The sequence below is a fragment of the Cherax quadricarinatus genome, chromosome 61 (assembly GCF_038502225.1).
Source record: "Cherax quadricarinatus isolate ZL_2023a chromosome 61, ASM3850222v1, whole genome shotgun sequence".
NCBI classification, from domain to species: domain Eukaryota; kingdom Metazoa; phylum Arthropoda; class Malacostraca; order Decapoda; family Parastacidae; genus Cherax; species Cherax quadricarinatus.
Window position 1 is genome coordinate 3,754,839 of NC_091352.1, and position 19,804 is coordinate 3,774,642.

The 19,804-nt window shown below is 47.2% G+C and overlaps 1 protein-coding gene across 1 annotated transcript in view; it reads left to right on the forward strand.

Moving 5' to 3' along the window:
- Window positions 1-19,804, forward strand: part of LOC128699444 (matrix metalloproteinase-25) — a 516,333-nt gene that overhangs the window by 307,121 nt on the left and 189,408 nt on the right. The gene's annotated exons all lie outside the window — the stretch shown is intronic.

Here is a 19,804-nt window from a genome sequence, read left to right on the forward strand (position 1 = left end):
TCACTTTCGAAGACAACAACAATGTATCTACCAAATCTGCTAGTAAAATGATAGGATGGATAATGAGAACCTTCAAAACTAGGGACGCCAAGCTCATGATTCTCTTCAAATTGCTTGTTCTCTCTAGGCTGGAATATTGCTGTACACTAACTGCCACCCTCAAGGCTGGCGACATTGCTGATCTGGAGTAAATGCAGAGAACTTTCACGGCACACATAAGTACAAAAGCACCTAAATTACTGGTAACGGTTGAAGTCTCTTGATTTGTATTATCTGGAACGCAGGCGAGAAAGATACATGATAATATACATTTGGAAAAATTTAGAGGGACTAGTCCCAAATCTGCACACGAAAATCACTCCCTACGAAAGCAAAAGACTCGCCAGGAGATGCAACATTCCCATAGTGAAAAGCAGGAGCACCACAAGTACACTGAGAGACAGTACAGTAAGTGTCAGGGGTCCAAGACTGTTCATCTGCCTCCCAGCATACATGAGGGGGATTATCAATAGACCCCTGGCTGTCTTCAAGAAGGAGCTGGACAGGCACTTAAAGTCAGTACCTGACCAGCCAGCCTGTGGTTCTTACGTCGGTTTACATGCGGCCAGCAGTAACAGCCTGGTTGATAAGACCCTGATCCACCACTAGGCCTGGTCATAGACCGGGCCGCGGGGGCGTGGACCCCCCCCCCTGGAACACCCTCCATGTATCTATCTCTCTCCCTCCTTTGTCTACTTCCTTTCCTTCTTTGCCACCATTCCTCTTTTACCTACATTCCCCTTATCTTAATTTCATTTTCTCTTGTTATTTATTCTTCTTTTCCTCCTCCTCCTCCTCCTCCGTGATGGTCACGTTGAGGCTCTGCAGTATGTCCTTGTCTTTATTTACACATTTTCCAGGTGAATTTAGGGAGCTCTCTCTCTCTCTCTCTCTCTTTCTCTCTCTCTATCTATCTATCTATCTATCTATCTATCTATCTATCTATCTATCTATCTATCTATCTATCTATCTAGCTTATTCCTTATTACATATTCTTGGACTATCAACTTCGTCACAGTGAGAGGTTAAACTAGGTTTATTTAGAGGGAGAACTGAGATAAACCAGGTCACTGGCCCTGGCAGTGACCTTTGATAAACCAATTTATTCTTCCTCCTCCTCCTCCCACCTCACTCCCCTCCCACCTCACTCCCCTCCCACCTCACTCCCCTCCCACCTCACTCCCCTCCCACCTCACTCCCCTCGCGTAATAATTAGAAGGATAGAAACCATTGTTGTGTTATCAGTGTGTGTCATAACCTCTCATTCATGGCCTGACTCATGGCTATTAACCTCTCTCTCTCTCTCTCTCTCTCTCTCTCTCTCTCTCTCTCTCTCTCTCTCTCTCTCTCTCTCTCTCTCTCTCTCTCTCTGCTCTACACACTACAACCACCACCACTCAGTGATCTGAGTGTAGAACATGTGAGAGACCTGGGTGTAATAATGTCAAGTGACCTATAATTCAGAGAACACAATATGTAACTCACCTGTATTCTCTGGCCTGGAGTACCTTTCATTGTTGACTGCTCTGTCGTGTACAGGAGAGGCATCACAGCCGGAATACATACAGTACAGAGAGTTATATCCCACGTACAGTCAATAAGGCATTTACACTATGGAACAACTCAAAGTATCTAATATGTAGTCGCTGGAGTATATCCATGGAAGATACCTGAAGACTCGCTCACAAACTTACACACTACAATAAGGTGCTGCAGTGAAAGATGTGGGAGAAAGTGCAAAATAAACCCCGTGAAAAGCAGGAGCGCCGTGGGTACAATGAGAGAACACTGTATCAACATCTTCGGTCCTCGACTAATTAACCTGATACCAGCAGATACCAGTAATATTGCCAGAACAAGTGTACCAGTCTTCCAGAGGAAGCTGGACCACTTCCTCCGTGGTGTGCCTGATCTACTAGGCTGTGATGGATACGTGGGCCAGTGGGCCGCCAACCGTAACACATCTTAGTCTAAGCTATCCACAGTCTCTTCTCGTTTTTAGTTAGAGCAGAACAACCTGGTTTTACTTTTAATGTTTAAATAATGTGTTACAAAGACCCCTGTGGAAATAAGTCATTTTGTCTGACCTTTTTGGGGCTGTTACGTATATATGTTACTATGTATGACCATTTGTTTAAGTATAAATATGTGTACCTGAATAAACTTACTAAGTCCCGAGACTGGTCTGCCAGTATATAAAAACTCTGGAAACCAGTCACAGGTACGTAGATCCTTTCCTCTGCCGTCTCTCTTACCTCCTTCACCTCCTCACACCTACCTCTTCCCTCTCACCCCCTTCCTATCCACTTCTTTCCCCTCCCTTTCCTGTTCCTCTGTCTTCCCTCCTCCTCCTACCCACCTTAAAAACTACATATAAAGGTCAAACTCATTAAGCAGAGCAGTGTCACTTAGCAAGGTTGGGGATGAGAGTGGAAAAGTGGTGTAATTTGTTCTATCCTTTACTTTCCCACCTCCATCCTTCTCTACACTCATCCAAGGTTAGGGATAGTAGTAAGAAGGTAACCTACACTGGTTATGTATATGGCAACACCTGGGGAAAGACAGACAGTATCACTTATATAAGATTACAGACGTAGGGTTGGGACAGCAGCCACTACGTGTTACGCTACTCGTGTATACAGGTACACACTATACACACACACACACACACACACACACTTTACCTACACACAGTATAGGTACATATAGTTATACTGTGTTTTACCACACGTTAAGAGTGTTGGTGTGCAGTAATATTGGTGAGAGTGAGAGAGAACCACTTAAGCTGAGAGACACTCCTAATCCAGCTGAGATATTTATAAGGCTCTCCTGGGAGATAATTTGTCAGTGAAGAGATAATGTAGTGAAGTAAGAGATACCGGAGAAGTAATGAGCAGTGGGTGACCCTCAAGGTCACCAGGTATCTTTCTTTTGGTGAGGGAGAGAGAGAGAGAGAGAGAGAGGGAGAGAGAGAGAGAGGGAGAGAGAGGGAGAGAGAGAGAGAGAGAGAGAGAGAGAGAGAGAGAGAGAGAGAGAGAGAGAGAGAGAGAGAGAGAGAGAGAGAGAGAGAGAGAGAGAGAGAGAGAGAGCTCGCCACCACCGACTGGAATGCTCTTCTCCAGGGGGATGTTGACAACCAAGTGAAAGCCTTCACTGGACACATCCTTAATCTGCAACAAGAACACATTCCTCACCGGCAATATGTGACAAAGCCTACAGATCAGCCTTGGTTTGGCTTTCGTTGTAGAGAGGCTGCTACTGCTAAGTACAAAGCATGGCGAAGGTATAAGAGACATCCTACCACCTATAACAGGAACTTGCACATGCAAGCCTGTAGGCATATGGGTGATGTTCAAAAGTGGGCCATTACTAAATGGGAGGTGGACACTAAAAGAAAGTTAGCATCAGGTAGGGTAGGCTCCAAAACCTGGTGGTCCCTGGTCAAGGACAGACAAGGTTATCTGCCTGATGAACTTATTCCACCTCTAAATCGACAGGATGGGACCACCTCTACTAGTAGTCAAGAGAAGGCGGACCTCTTTGCTGAACACTTTGCTACCAAAATGCAAGTTCCTGATCCAGCAAGGGACCCTCCTTGGCTAGCTGCAAGAACTGTGTCAAAGCTGTCAGTGGTGACAATAAGGCAGGAGGAGGTGCATTTCCTTCTTAAATCACTTGACCAAGAAAAGGCTGTAGGGCCCAGACAAGTTGAGCCCAAGATTGTTGAGAAGATGTGCAGACCAGCTAGCAGCACCTCTAACTCGCATCTTTCAGCACTGCCTAGTACAGTGTAAATGGCCCTCTCCATGGAAAGAGGCAAATGTAGTCCCTGTTCACAAAAAAGAAGAGCAGAGCAGAAATCAGCAACTACAGACCAGTGTCACTCCTGTCAATCACTGGTAAGATCCTTGAGACAATAATCTCAAGACAAATGACAGATTTTTTTGACTACCACTCACTACTTTGTGATCGTCAATATGGCTTCAGGAAAGGTTACTCTGCTGCTGATCTGTTGTTAAACCTCTCCACTAAGTGGCACCAGTCACTGGATGAATCCAAAGTCAGCTGTGTGGTAGCACTGGACATTGCTGGCGCTTTCGACCGGTGTGGCACCAGGGCCTCTTAGCAAAACTTCAAGCGCTGGGAACTGCAGGCTCTACGCTATGTCTCCTCAGTGATTACCTTCATGGTAGATCTCTAAGTGTAGTCCTCAATGGAACGGAATCAGCAAGGCATCCTATTGGGGCAAGCGTTCACAAGGAAGTGTGCTGGGTCCACTGTTATGGAATGTCTACTTCAACGACCTTCTTCATCTCATCCCAGAATCACATGCATATGCAGACGACTGTACACTGACATTCACTTATCCAAGAGAAGAAATGCCAGCTGCTCTAAGCTACATCAATCACCAGCTGAGAGCTATATCAGCTTGGGGAAATAGATGGCAAGTAACATTTGCACCTGAAAAAACGCAAATGATGTTCGTCTCTAGGCACCATGATGGTAATGCTGGCGCAGTAGTAAGGATGAATGGGACGATGTTGGCACCTGGAGAAGAAGTTGATATCCTTGAAAGGGGTGTGACTCCAAACTAACCATGAAGAACCATGTTGTAAATCTTGCAAACAAGGCAGCCAGGAAGCTTACAGCACTTCGCCGTATCTCGCATCTGCTTGACAGTAGGGGTTGCAAGATCCTGTACGAGGCACAAGTACGCTCACACCTTGTAGTATGCTCCACTTTCTTTTGGTTTGCCTGCCCCCTCTCATCTGCGACTGCTTGACAGAGTAGAGAACAGAGCAAGACGTCTCATCTCTCGCCTGGACCCATCCTGGATAGATCTGTCATTTCAGCAGAGCCTTCAAGCATAGGAGGGATGTGGGTATGGCCCTTACTGTTATGTACAAGGCCAATATTGTCAAAATACCACACTTGGATCCACTTCGAGGACAGCGTGAAACAAGCTTTTATGCCACAAGACGGGCGAAAGCAAAGCAACTTCACTCTGGCTGTACCCTTCTCCAGAACATCACTCCATCTGAGATCATACATACCCAGGATGACTCGAGTATGGAACACATTCGTACAGCATAATGATGTCAACGAGATAACGTCAGTTGATCAAATGAAAATGCTGGCCCACAGATGGCTCCAACTTCATCCTGTTTCCCTACTTGTATGTCTCATAACAAAAATGCTTTCAAATGAGCTGATGTAGGTAACAGCTCTTAGCTTGCCAATAAAGTTAGGAATCCTTAACCTGTAAATAGCTGTCAATAAAGCTAGGGATCCTTAATCCTTGTCCAAACCCTGTGTAGAGAGAGATGAGGATAATAATAATATAATAATATCTTTATTTACTACCAGTACATGTACAAGGTATACAGACCATAGCTGACATCAGTAACATACTACTATATAGACAGCCGTTTGTTATGCTGAGCATTTCGGGCATATTAGGTCAGTGTCCCAGGATGCGACCCACACCAGTCCACTAACACCCAGGTACCCATTTTACTGATGGGGACCATAGACAACAGGTGGGAAGAAACTCGCCCAATGTTTCTACTCTGGCTGGGAATCAAACCCAGGCCCTCGCCGTGTGAAGTGAGAGCGTCAACCACCAGGCTACCAGGCCACCAGGCAGAGTACTGGAGGACCTGGTCCCAAACCTGGACACTGTCGTAACATACTGGAGTAAGAGATATGGGAGGAAGTCCAAAATAAAGCCAGTGAAAAGCAGGGGCGCCGTGGTCACAATAAGAGAAGACTGTATCAACATCCCTGACCCCAAATTATTCAGTATCTTACCAGAATATGTCAGAAACACTGTTGGGACAAGTCTAGGAGAGGATGCTGGACAAGTATCTTCACCAGGTGCCAGATCAACCAGACTGTGATGGATATGTGGGTCAGCAGGCCACCAGCAGCAACAGCCTAGTTGACCAGGCAAGAATCAGACGAGCCTGGACCAGGGCCGGGCTCCAGGAGTAGAAAAACTCTCGAAACTCATCAAAGGTATGTCAGAGGTATACAAGGTGTAAGTGGACATATATACCACTTAACGCTGTATCACATCCCATTACCACTCCACGACACTTAACCACTTACAGAAGTGGCTTAGGAGGTTCAAACATTTTCCAAGTCTTTCAGTTTACTTAAGTAATCGAAAAGCACTTATTTAGCACTTAAGCGGGCTACCACCACTTTAAGTGTCATTACGACTTACACATGGGGAGTGAGAGCTAATAACCACCTCTCGGTAGCCCACTTAATCTCACTACTTGAGAAGCACTTGGAACTCACTATCTCTCACCATTGAACCACTTAAGAATGCACTTCAATAAGTGTATAGACATACACTTAAAGATAATACTTCTGGGGGTAATTCCAAGCCCAGATAACCAGTCATGTAAATTATGTATGATCCTCTCGGGTAGATCATGCACGTATATTAATACTAGTATGTTAGTATATCATAATCTATACCTGGAAGATTCTGGAGGGACTGGTCCCTAACCTGCACACAGAAATCACTCCACATGAAAGCAAAAGACTTGACAGGCGATGCAACATACCCCCAGTGAAAAGCAGGGTTCCACTGATACACGAAGAGAGAACACAATAAGTGTCCAGGGGCCAAGACTGTTCAATAGCCTCCCACCAGCCATAAGGGGCATTACCAATAGACCCCTGGGTGTCTTCAAGACCCCTGGGTGCCTTCAAGACCCCTGGCTGTCTTCAAGACCCCTGGCTGAGTTCAAGACCCCTGGGTGTCTTCAAGACCCCTGGGTGTCTTCAAGACCCCTGGGTGTCTTCAAGACCCCTGGCTGTCTTCAAGACCCCTGGCTGAGTTCAAGACCCCTGGCTGTCTTCAAGACCCCCTGGCTGTCTTCAAGACCCCTGGCTGTCTTCAAGACCCCTGGCTGAGTTCAAGACCCCTGGGTGTCTTCAAAACCCCTGGGTGTCTTCAAGACCCCTGGGTGTCTTCAAGACCCCTGGGTGTCTTCAAGACCCCTGGCTGTCTTCAAGACCCCTGGCTGTCTTCAAGACCCCTGGCTGTCTTCAAGACCCCTGGCTGTCTTCAAGACCCCTGGCTGTCTTCAAGACCCCTGTCTGTCTTCAAGACCCCTGGGTGTCTTCAAGACCCCTGGCTGTCTTCAAAGATCCCCGGCTGTCTTCAAGACCCCTGGCTGTCTTCAAGACCCCTGGCTGTCTTTAAGAAGGCACTGGATAGGCACCTAATGTCAGTACCTGACCAGCCGAGCTGTGGTTCATACGTTGGACTACGTGCGGCCAGCAATAACAGCGTGGCTGATCAGACCCTGCTCCACTTCGAGGCCTGGTCATGAACCGGGCCGCGAGGGCGTTGATCCCCGGAACACCCTGCAGGTATACTCGAGGTATATTTGTGTATAATGCTGTTCTTGTAATTTCTGGAGTAACCACAGGTATGGTAGTGTATCAATGGCTTCCCTGGCACTCCAGGAGGACGCAGAGAACCTGGCACTCTTCTTTATCTTATCTGACTCTCTCATACAACTCCAGTCAATTTTGTAAGAGATCTTTCCATGAGAGAGAGAGAGAGAGAGAGAGAGAGAGAGAGAGAGAGAGAGAGAGAGAGAGAGAGATTGGCACTGCTGGGGCGAGGGGCCGTTCAGTGCCACTTCCGCCTACCAGACAGTGCCACTCTTGTCCGTATAGTGGGAGGGCCAGGGTGAAGGTACTGCCTTGAGTGAGAGAGAGAGAGAGAGAGAGAGAGGGAGGGAGGAGGGAGGGAGAAATACTGTATGTGCAGAATATAATGGCTCTTCCATCTGTCTATATGTCTGTCTGTCTCTGTCTCTCTCTTTCTCTCTCTCTGTCTCTCTCTCTGTCTCTCTCTCTCTCTGTCTCTCTCTTTCTCTCTCTCTTTCTCTTCTCTCTCCAGATCTTCCTCATCTTTCTTCTTCCCGCCACGACTAATATACTGCCTCTGTTATCTACTTCCGGGGAGAGGGGAAGGGCGGGGAATTGTGAGAGGAGGGGAAGGGGAGGGGAGGGGAGGGGAGGGGAGGGGATGAGAGAAGGGAGGAGTTTCCTTCTGTTTCACATTAACAGTGATGGTTGTAAATGTGTATTGTGGTTTTGTTCTCTCTCTCTCTCTCTCTCTCTCTCTCTCTCTCTCTCTCTCTCTCTCTCTCTCTCTCTCTCTCTCTCTCTCTCTCTCTCTCTCTCTCTCTGTCCCCTTATTAGTTCTACACAAGCATACTTGGAGTATACCTGGAGGGTATTCCGGGGGTCAACGCCCCCGCGGCCCGGTCTATTACCAGGCCTCGTAGTTGATCTGGGCCTGATTAAGCGGACTGTTACTGCTGGCCACACGGAATTTAACGTACGAAGCACATCCCGGCTGATTGAATACTGTATTGACATTAGGTATCTGTCCAGCTCCTTCTTGAAGACAGCCAGGGGTCTATTGGTGGGAGATGCTGTTGAACAGTCTTGGGCCCCTCACACTTATTGTGTTGTCTCTTAGTGTACTAATGGCGCCCCTAGTTTTGCTTTCGTAGGGAGTGATTTCCGTATGAAGAATTGAAACTAGTCCCAGGATTTTCCAGGTATAGATTATAATGTATCTCTCTCGCCTGCGTTCCAGGGAATACAGGCCAAGGGACGTCAAACATTCCCAGTAATTAAGGTGTTCGACTTAACTTATATGTGTAGTAAAGCTTCTCTGTACCTTTTTGAGTGGGACTGTTAGTGTAGAGCAAATATTGCAGCCTAGAGGGAACATGTGACTCTAAGAGGATCATCACTGGCTTGGCGTCCCTTGTTCCAGATTATTTAATATCTTACTAGAATTTATTTACTGGAGCGCAGGAGAGAGAGAGATATCATAATCTACACGTGGAAGATTCTGGCGAGACTGGTCCCTAATATGCACACAGCAATCACTCCATACGAAAACAAAAGACTTGGCAGGCGATGCAACATACCGCCGGTGAAAAGTAGGGGCGTCACTGGTACACTACGAGAAAACACAGTAAATGTCCGGGGCCCAAGACTGTTCAACAGCCTCCCACCAGCCATAAGGGGAAATACCAATAGACCCCTGGTTGTCTTCAAGAGGGAGCTGGACAGATACCTAAAGTCAGTGCCGGATCAGCCGGGCTGTGGTTCGTTTGTTGGACTGCATGCAGCCAGCAGTAACAGCCTGGTTGATCAGGCCCTAATCCACCGAGAGGCCTGGTCGTGGACCGGGCCTCGGGGGCGTTGATCCCCGGAATAACCTCCAGGTAGACTCCTGGTAGGTGCCAGATCAATCAGGCTGTAATGGATGTTTGTGTTATTGTCATTATTTATATTATTATTATTATTATTATTATTATTATTATTATTATCATTATCATTATTATTGGAGGCAGTCAGGTTTGATCCTAGGAAGGGGAGGGTAGATCCAATTTAGTGCGTTGAGAACTTCTCACCAGCATCACGGGACCTCTCTTGAGAGAGAGAGAGAGAGAGAGAGAGAGAGAGAGAGAGAGAGAGAGAGAGAGAGAGAGAGAGCGAGCGAGCAGAGTGACCTTGGGAGGCATCATGCTGCCTTGTTTGACCTTTCTTCTCTTGTTTTGTTGATGTGTCGCCTGGCGCACTCTCTCTCTCTCTCTCTCTCTCTCTCTCTCTCTCTCTCTCTCTCTCTCTCTCTCTCTCTCTCTCCTCTCTCCCTCCCTCTTTAATCAATTATCCCCGTCCTCCATCAGTCTTCTCCTGCCTAATCAATCTCTCCATCAATTTCTCTCCTTCCTCATCAGTCTTCCTCCTCACTAATCAATCTATCCAGTCCTGATCAGTCCATCAATCCTTGATCAAGTTAGTCCTCTGCTGACATTAAATCTGCGTACTCACGTATTTGTGGTTGCAGGGGGTGGAGTCGCAGCTCCTGGCCCCGAGCGTGTGTGCGTGCACACAAACACACACATATACATGTATACACAAAGTCGTCAAGAAGGCGTCTCCACCCTGTCTGTCTGCTGGCTACTTGATATGACTCATACAAGGAGAGAGAGAGAGAGAGAGAGAGATACTAACAGAACATGGGTTGTTATATAGAATTATTGATATCTGGCAGTTTCAGGTATAGGTTCGACAAGTGGCGGGTCAACTAGGCTGTGATGGATATGTGGGGCAGCGGTCCACACCAGCAGCAACAGTCTGGTTGATCAGGCAAACACCAGTCCAGTCTGGACGATGACCGGGCTCTGGGAGTAGGAAAACTCGACACTCATCAAAGTTATATGATCAGCTGATGTCTGGACAGCTGATGTCTGGCCAGCTGATCACAAGCCAGCTGATGTCTGGCCAGCTGATCACAAGCCAGCTGATGTCTGGCCAGCTGATCACAAGCCAGCTGATGTCTGGCCAGCTGATCACAAGCCAGCTGATGTCTGGCCAGCTGATCACAAGCCAGCTGATGTCTGGCCAGCTGATCACAAGCCAGCTGATGTCTGGCCAGCTGATCACAAGTCAGCTGATGTCTGGCCAGCTGATGTCTGGCCAGCTGATCACAAGTCAGCTGATGTCAGCGTCATCTATCCAAGTTATCTAGGGATGTTCTGACCTCTTGTCGTGTTTTAATGTCTCTAACAGAGACAGTCATGTTACGAGTCGGTCTGCCTTATGTCTCTGCCTGCCTGGAGGTATACCTCCAGGTAGGTAGACCCCAGGTATACTTCGAGGTAGGTATACCTCGAGGTAGATAGACCTCCAGGTATACTTCGAGGTAGGTATACCTCGAGGTAGGTAGACCTCCAGGTATACTTCGAGGTAGGTATACCTCGAGGTAGGTAGACCTCCAGGTATGCTTCGAGTGGGTATGCCTCGAGGTGAGGTGAACCTCAGGTATGCTTCGAGGTAGGTATCCTCAGGGTAGGTAGACCTCCAGGTAGGTAGACCTCCCAGGGTATGCTTCGGAGGTAGGGTATGCCTCGGAGGTGAGGTGAACCTCCAGGTATACTTCGAGGTAGGTATACCTCGAGGTAGGTAGACCCCAGGTATACTTCGAGGTAGGTATACCTCGAGGTAGGTAGACCTCCAGGTAGGTAGACTTCAGGTATTCGTCAGAACACCTTTTCTGCTGGTTGTGGCACAGTGTTCAGTGCTGCCTTCTAGTCTAAGAAGACGCAGTCGACCCTACCAATGTATGGGTGTTGTTTTCATGTAATGTGGTAGAATTTCCAATGATTGTGGCGTATGTTCCCTTCCTCCTCGATACCCAGAAAGTTGGGGCGTGATGTATGGTGCTGACGTCACGGCATGATGTATGTGTGTGTGTGTGTGTGTGTGTGTGTGTGTGTGTGTGTATACTCACCTGTTTGTACCCGCCTATTTATGGTTGCAGGGGTCGAGACTCAGCTCCTGGCCCCACGTCTTCACTGGTCGCTACTAGGTCCTCTCTCTCCCTGCTCCATGAGCTTTATCATACCTCGTCTTGAAGGTATGTATGGTTCCTGCCTCTACTACATCACTTGCTAGATTATTCCACTTCCTGACAACTCTATGACTGAAGAAGTACTTCCTAACATCCCTTTGGCTCATCTGAGCCTTCAACTTCCAATTGTCACCCCTTGTTTCTGTGTCCCATCCCTGGAATATCTGTCTCTGTCCACCTTATCTATTCCTCGCAGTATTTTGTATGTCGTTATGGTGTGTGTGTGTGTGTGTGTGTGTGTGTGTGTGTGTGTGTGTGTGTGTGTGTGTGTGTGTGTGTGTGTGTGTGTGTGTGTGTGTTTTGTGGGTGTTGCATATATGCATGGGTGTGCGAGGGTTTTAGTGTGGGTATGATCGTGGGTTAGGTGTGTGGGCGTGGGTGTGTGGACGTGGGTGTGTGGGCGAGGGTTTGTGGGCGTGGGCGTTGGGGCGTGCAAGGAGATTTAGCGTTTGTCAGAGAGGATCAGTTGCAGTATTTACACCATGTCAGATGTGAGGTTATCCTTAGTGGTGACTGAGCCTTCCTGACCTTTCTGTATGGCAACACTTGTCTTTCTGACCTTCTTGTATCACAACACCTGTCTTCCTGACCTTCCTGTATCACACTACCGGCCTTCCTGACCTTCCTGTATCACTTTAGCCTTCCTGACCTTCCTGTATCACTTTAGCCTTCCTGACCTTCCTGTATCACTTTAGCCTTCCTGACCTCCTGTATCACTTTAGCCTTCCTGACCTTCCTGTATCACACTACCAGCCTTTCTGACCTTCCTGTATCACACTACCAGCCTTCTTGACCTTCCTGTATCACACTACCAGCCTTCCTGACCTTCCTGTATCACACTACCAGCCTTCCTGACCTTCCTGTATCACACTACCAGCCTTCCTGACCTTCCTGTATCACACTACCAGCCTTCTTGACCTTCCTGTATCACACTACCAGCCTTCCTGACCTTCCTGTATCACACTACCAGCCTTCCTGACCTTCCTGTATCACACTACCAGCCTTCTTGACCTTCCTGTATCACAACACCAGACTTCCTGACCTTCCTGTATCACACTACCAGCCTTCCTGACCTTCCTGTATCGCACTACCAGCCTTCCTGACCTTCCTGTATCACACTACCAGCCTTCCTGACCTTCCTGTATCACACTACCAGCCTTCCTGACCTTCCTGTATCACACTACCAGCCTTCCTGACCTTCCTGTATCACACTACCAGCCTTCCTGACCTTCCTGTATCACACTACCAGCCTTCTTGACCTTCCTGTATCACACTACCAGCCTTCTTGACCTTCCTGTATCACACTACCAGCCTTCTTGACCTTCCTGTATCACACTACCAGCCTTCTTGACCTTCCTGTATCACACTACCAGCCTTCTTGACCTTCCTGTATCACAACACCAGCCTTCCTGACCTTCCTGTATCACACTACCAGCCTTCCTGACCTTCCTGTATCACACTACCAGCCTTCTTGACCTTCCTGTATCACAACACCAGCCTTCTTGACCTTCCTGTATCACACTACCAGCCTTCCTGACCTTCCTGTATCACACTACCAGCCTTCCTGACCTTCCTGTATCACACTACCAGCCTTCCTGACCTTCCTGTATCAAACTACCAGCCTTCCTGACCTTCCTGTATCCACTACTACCTTATCTTCTGACCTTCCTGTATCACACTACCAGCCTTCCTGACCTTCCTGTATCACAACAGCCTTCTTGACCTTCCTGTATCACAGCAGCCAGACCTTCCATGAGAGTATCAGAAGAGAGAGAGAGAGAGAGAGAGAGAGAGAGAGAGAGAGAGAGAGAGAGAGAGAGAGAGAGAGAGAGAGAGAGAGAATGGTAAGTGAGAATTTGCAAGGAGACTTAGCCAACACATCAGATCATTCTGTATATACACACAACACAACCATCAACACTGTATATACAAGACAGTTTTGACACTACCTGCAGCAGGCTGTTACTGCTGGCCGCACGCAGTCCAACGTACGAACCACAGCCTAGCTGATTCAACTCCCTCTTGAAGGCAGCCAGGGGCCTATTGGTAATTTCCCTTATGCTTGGTGGGAGGCTGTTGAACAGTCTTGGGCCCCGGACACTTATGGTGTTTTCTTTTAGTGTACCAATGGCGCCCCTGCTTTTCAATGGGGGCATGTTGCATCGCCTGCCCAGTCTTTTACTTTCGCTGGGAGTGATTTCTGTGTGCATATTCGGGACCATTCCTTCTAGGATTTTCCAAGTGAAGATTATGATATCTCTCTCTCGCCTGCGTTTCAGTGAGTACAAGTCAAGTGCTTCCAAGTGTTCCCAGTAGTTGAGGTGTTTAATGGAACTTACATGTGCAGTAAAGGCTCTCTCAAAACATCTTTCCTATTACACAGTAAAAACATTAGCCACAGCTTCGTATCATCGTTCGCGGACGCTACAAAAATAAGCATAAAATCCGCCTTAGCAGAAAGTAAAATATACATATATCAACAAAGTCTTACTGTGGAAAAGGGAGAGAAGATTGTGTTAAATAAGGACTAACTTCAACAGTTGAAAGGTAGATAAGAACAGTGATCACTCACAGGGATGTCACGAAGTATTTCTTCAGTCTGTGGGTGATGGAGGCAGTCGTTATACATAGTTTAAGACTAGGTATGGTAGGGTTCACGAGGCTTAGAGGGAGTAAATATGGCTAGGTGTAAGAGGCAGGGCCAGGAGCTGAGTCTCGACCCCTGAAACCACAATTACGTGAGTACACACACAAACACACCGTGCATTAACAGTGAAACAAGTTGAATATATTACACCTAATCCAGACATAATCTTGGTCTTAACGGAAGAAGAAATAACTTCAAAATGATCCCTACTTCGCCTCTAAAACATTTGTCCATATAGGTAGAGGCAAAGATAAAGAATACATGTATATGGTAATAATGGTGCGAGTGTTGGTGCCTGGCGCCTCCCTCCTCAACATAATAGTCACCCTTAACCTCTCACAGAAAACCTGCTGCTTCAGTGTAATATTTTAGGTAAAATGAGACGTGTTCAACTAACGCGACATTTTTATCGTGGCAACTTTTCGCTCTCCATGAGCTTTGTCAAGTCTTTACAAACAAAACCACGACACAGAGGGTGTATATTACATACAGACAAATTGGTTTAGACATGTAAGCAGGTGGTCACGGTTTGTTCCTGGAACCTTGATCACTTCTAACATACAGAGGTTAAAATGACAGTATATATAGGTGGAGAGTGAGATGACACATAGTGACCTGAAGGTCACCATGTGTCGCATTAGTTATACATATCTGTTTTTACCGATAATGTTGTCGGTAAATTCTACCAACATTAATACACACCATAATATTAATGTATGCCCTTAAAAGTGGCTAAGCCGTCACACAACCGCCGAATTTACCCTTATAGGATGGAGGAATTGTATTTCATTTTGTATGGAAAAATGGGCAAAATGTTAGAGTTATTGAGTGATGTGAGTATTAGTGTCGGTATCGCATGAACATATTAGAATAACATAAAAACATTGTTAGGTTGAAAAGATGGGCGTCGCGGCGTTGTGTCGCATAGAAAACGAGAATTATATAAAATAATTGATTTGCTGGGAATTGTGAGGCTCAGGCGATGTAATAATAATAATAATAATAATAATAATAATAATAATAATAATAATATTATTATTATTATTATTATTATTATTATTATTATTAAAGAAAAAAGAAAATAGAAACAGTGAGAGAGAGAGCGAGAGAATGAGAGGGGAGGGGAGAGAAGGAAGGATGTAGAGAGTTTAAGAGAAAGAGAAGGATGGGTAAGAGAGAGGGGGGGAGGGGGTTACCTGCTATGTAAATGAGAGCTACGGCGTCTTGTACCAATTTACACCTTAATCAGTTGCGTTTACAAGACACTGGGAGTGATTTACAGCAAGGGGAGTGATTTACAGCGAGGAGAGTGATTTACAGCGAGGAGAGTGATTTACAGCGAGGGGAGTGATTTACAGCGAGGGGAGTGATTTACAGCGAGGAGAGTGATTTACAGCGAGGAGGGGAGGATTTACAGCGAGGGGAGTATTTACAGCGAGGAGAGTGGATTTATAGCGAGGAGAGTGATTTACAGCGAGGGGAGTGATATACAGCGAGGGGATGGATTTACAGCGAGGGAGTGATTTACAGCGAGGAGTGATTTACAGCGAGGAAAGTGATTTACAGCGAGGGGAGTGATTTACAGCGAGGAGAGTGATTTACAGCGAGGAGAGTGATTTACAGCGAGGAGTGATTTACAGCGAGGAGAGTGATTAACAGCGAGGGGAGTGATTTACAGCGAGGAGAGTGATTTACAGCGAGGGGAGTGATTTACAGGGAGGAGTGATTTACAGCGAGGGGAGTGATTTACAGCGAGGGGAGTGATATACAGCGAGGAGAGTGATTTATAGCGAGGGGAGTGATTTACAGCGAGGGGAGTGATTTACATCGAGGGGACTGATTTACAGCAAGGAGTGATTTACAGCGAGGGGAGTGATTTACAGCGAGGGGAGTGATTTACAGCGAGGAGAGTGATTTACAGCAAGGGGAGTGATTTACAGCGAGGAGAGTGATTTACAGCAAGGGGAGTGATTTACAGCAAGGGGAGTGATTTACAGCGAGGAGAGTGATTTACAGCAAGGGGAGTGATTTACAGCGAGGAGAGTGATTTACAGCGAGGAGAGTGATTTACAGCGAGGGGAGTGATTTACAGCGAGGGGAGTGATTTACAGCGAGGAGAGTGATTTACAGCGAGGAGAGTGATTTACAGCGAGGGGAGTGATTTACAGCGAGGGGAGTGATTTACAGCGAGGAGAGTGATTTACAGCGAGGGGAGTGATTTACAGCGAGAGTGATTTACAGCGACTAGTGATTTACAGCGAGGAGAGGGATTTCTTACAGCGAGGGGAGTGATTTACAAAGCGAGAGATGGATTTACAGCGAGGGGATGATTTACAGCGAGGAGAGATTTACAGTTGAGGGGAGTGATTTACAGCGAGGGGAGGATTTACAGCGAGGAGAGTGATTTACAGCGAGGGGAGATTTACAGCGAGAGTGATTTACAGCGAGGGGAGGTGATTTACAGCGAGGAGGTGATTTACAGCAGGAGGAGATTTACAGTGAGGAGAGTGCTTTACAGCGAGGAGTGATTTACAGCGAGGGGAGTGATTTACAGCGAGGTGAGTGATTTACAGCGAGGGGAGTGATTTACAGCGAGGGGAGTGATTTACAGCGAGGAGAGTGATTTACAGCGAGGGGAGTGGATTTCACAGCGAGGGGAGGATTTACATGAGGAGAGTGATTTACAGCGAGGGGAGTGATTTACAGCGAGGGGAGTGATTTACAACGAGGGGAGTGATTTACAGCGAGGGGAGTGATTTACAGCGAGGGGAGTGATTTACAGCGAGGGGAGTGATATACAGCGAGGGGAGTGATTTTCAGCGAGGAGAGTGATTTACAGCGAGGGGAGTGATATACAGCGAGGGGAGTGATTTACAGCGAGGTGAGTGATTTACAGCGAGGAGAGTGATTTACAGCGAGGAGAGTGATTTACAGCGAGGGGAGTGATTTACAGCGAGGGGAGTGGGATTTACAGAGGAGTGATTTACAGCGAGGAGTGATTTACAGCGAGGAGATGATTTACAGCGAGGAGAGATTTATTCACGAGGGGAGGATTTACAAAGGAGGGGGAGGTGGATTTACAGCGAGGAGAGTGATTTACAGCGAGGGGAGTGATTTGCTTGAATGGGAGTGATTTACAGCGAGGAGAGTGATTTACAGCGAGGGGAGTGATTTACAGCGAGGGGAGTGATTTACAGCGAGGAGAGTGATTTACAGCGAGGGGAGTGATTTACAGCGAGGAGTGATTTACAGCGAGGGGAGTGATTTACAGCGAGGAGTGATTTACAGCGAGGAGTGATTTACAGCGAGGAGTGATTTACAGCGAGGAGTGATTTACAGCGAGGGGAGTGATTTACAGCGAGGGGAGTGATTTACAGCGAGGAGAGTGATTTACAGCGAGGGGAGTGATTTACAGCGAGGAGAGTGATTTACAGCGAGGGGAGTGATTTACAGCGAGGGGAGTGATTTACAGCGAGGGGAGTGATTTACAGCGAGGGGAGTGATTTACAGCGAGGGGAGTGATTTACAGCGAGGAGAGTGATTTACAGCGAGGGGAGTGATTTACAGCGAGGTGAGTGATTTACAGCGAGGAGTGATTTACAGCGAGGGGAGTGATTTACAGCGAGGAGAGTGATTTACAGCGAGGGGAGTGATTTACAGCGAGGGGAGTGATTTACAGCGAGGAGTGATTTACAGCGAGGGGAGTGATTTACAGCGAGGAGAGTGATTTACAGCGAGGAGAGTGATTTACAGCGAGGGAGTGATTTACAGCGAGGGGAGTGATTTACAGCGAGGGGAGTGATTTACAGCGAGGAGAGTGATTTACAGCGAGGAGTGATTTACAGCGAGGGGAGTGATTTACAGCGAAGGGAGTGATTTACAGCGAGGAGAGATTTACAGCGAGGAGTGATTTAAAGCGAGGAGAGATTTACAGCGAGGAGAGTGATTTACAGCGAGGGGAGTGATTTACAGCGAGGGGAGTGATTTACAGCGAGGAGAGTGATTTACAGCGAGGAGTGATTTACAGCGAGGAGAGTGATTTACAGCGAGGAGAGTGATTTACAGCGAGGAGAGTGATTTACAGCGAGGGGAGTGATTTACAGCGAGGAGAGTGATTTACAGCGAGGAGAGTGATTTACAGCGAGGGGAGTGATTTACAGCGAGGAGAGTGATTTACAGCGAGGGGAGTGATTTACAGCGAGGAGAGTGATTTACAGCGAGGGGAGTGATTTACAGCGAGGGGAGTGATTTACAGCGAGGAGAGTGATTTACAGCGAGAGTGATTTACAGCGAGGGAAGTGATTTACAGCGAGGAGAGTGATTTACAGTGAGGAGAGTGATTTACAGCGAGGAGTGATTTACAGCGAGGAGTGATTTCATACAGTGAGAGAGGTGATTTACAAAGCAGGGGAGTGGATTTAAGGCAGAGGGGAGTGATTTACAGCGAGGAGAGATTTACAGCAGGGGAGTGATTTACAGCGAGGGGAGTGATTTACAGCGAGGGGAGGATTTGACAGCGAGGAGAGTGGATTTACAGCGAGGAGAGTGATTTACAGCGAGGGGAGTGATTTACAGCGAGGGGAGTGATTTACAGCGAGGGGTGATTTACAGCGAGGGGAGTGATTTACAGCGAGGGGAGTGATTTACAGCGAGGAGTGATTTACAGCGAGGGGAGTGATTTACAGCGAAGAGAGTGATTTACAGCGAGGGGAGTGATTTACAGCGAGGAGTGATTTACAGCTAGGAGTGATATACAGCGAGGAGTGATTTACAGCGAGGAGAGTGATTTACAGCGAGGAGTGATTTACAGCGAGGAGAGTGATTTACAGCGAGGAGTGATTTACAGCGAGGAGAGTGATTTACAGCGAGGGGAGTGATTTACAGCGAGGAGTGATTTACAGCGAGGAGAGTGATTTACAGCGAGGGGAGTGATTTACAGCGGGGAGGGGTGATTTACAGCGAGGAGAGTGATTTACAACGAGGGGAGTGATTTACAGCGAGGAGAGTGATTTACAACGAGGAGAGTGATTTACAACGAGGAGAGTGATTTACAACGAGGAGAGTGATTTACAGCGAGGAGAGTGATTTACAACGAGGAGAGTGATTTACAGCGAGGGGAGTGATTTACAGCGAGGAGTGATTTACAGCGAGGGGAGTGATTTACAGCGAGGAGTGATTTACAGCGAGGAGAGTGATTTACAGCGAGGGGAGTGATTTACAGCGAGGAGAGTGATTTACAGCGAGGAGAGTGATTTACAGCGAGGAGAGTGATTTACAGCGAGGAGTGATTTACAGCGAGGGGAGGATTTACAGCGAGGAGTGATTTACAGCGAGGGAGATTTACAGTGAGGAGGATTTACAGCGAGGAGTGATTTATTAGCGAGGGGAGTGATTTACAGCGAGGAGATGATTTACAGCAAGGAGAGATTTACAGCGAGGGGAGTGATTTACAGCGAGGAGAGATTTACAGCGGGGAGGGGAGGATTTAGCAAAGAGGAGAGTGGATTTACAGCGAGGAGAGTGATTTACAGCGAGGAGAGGATTTACAGAGGAGGATGATTTAGAAGAGGAGTGATTTACAGCGAGGAGTGATTTACAGCGAGGAGATTTACAGCGAGGAGAGTGATTTACAGCGAGGAGTGATTTAC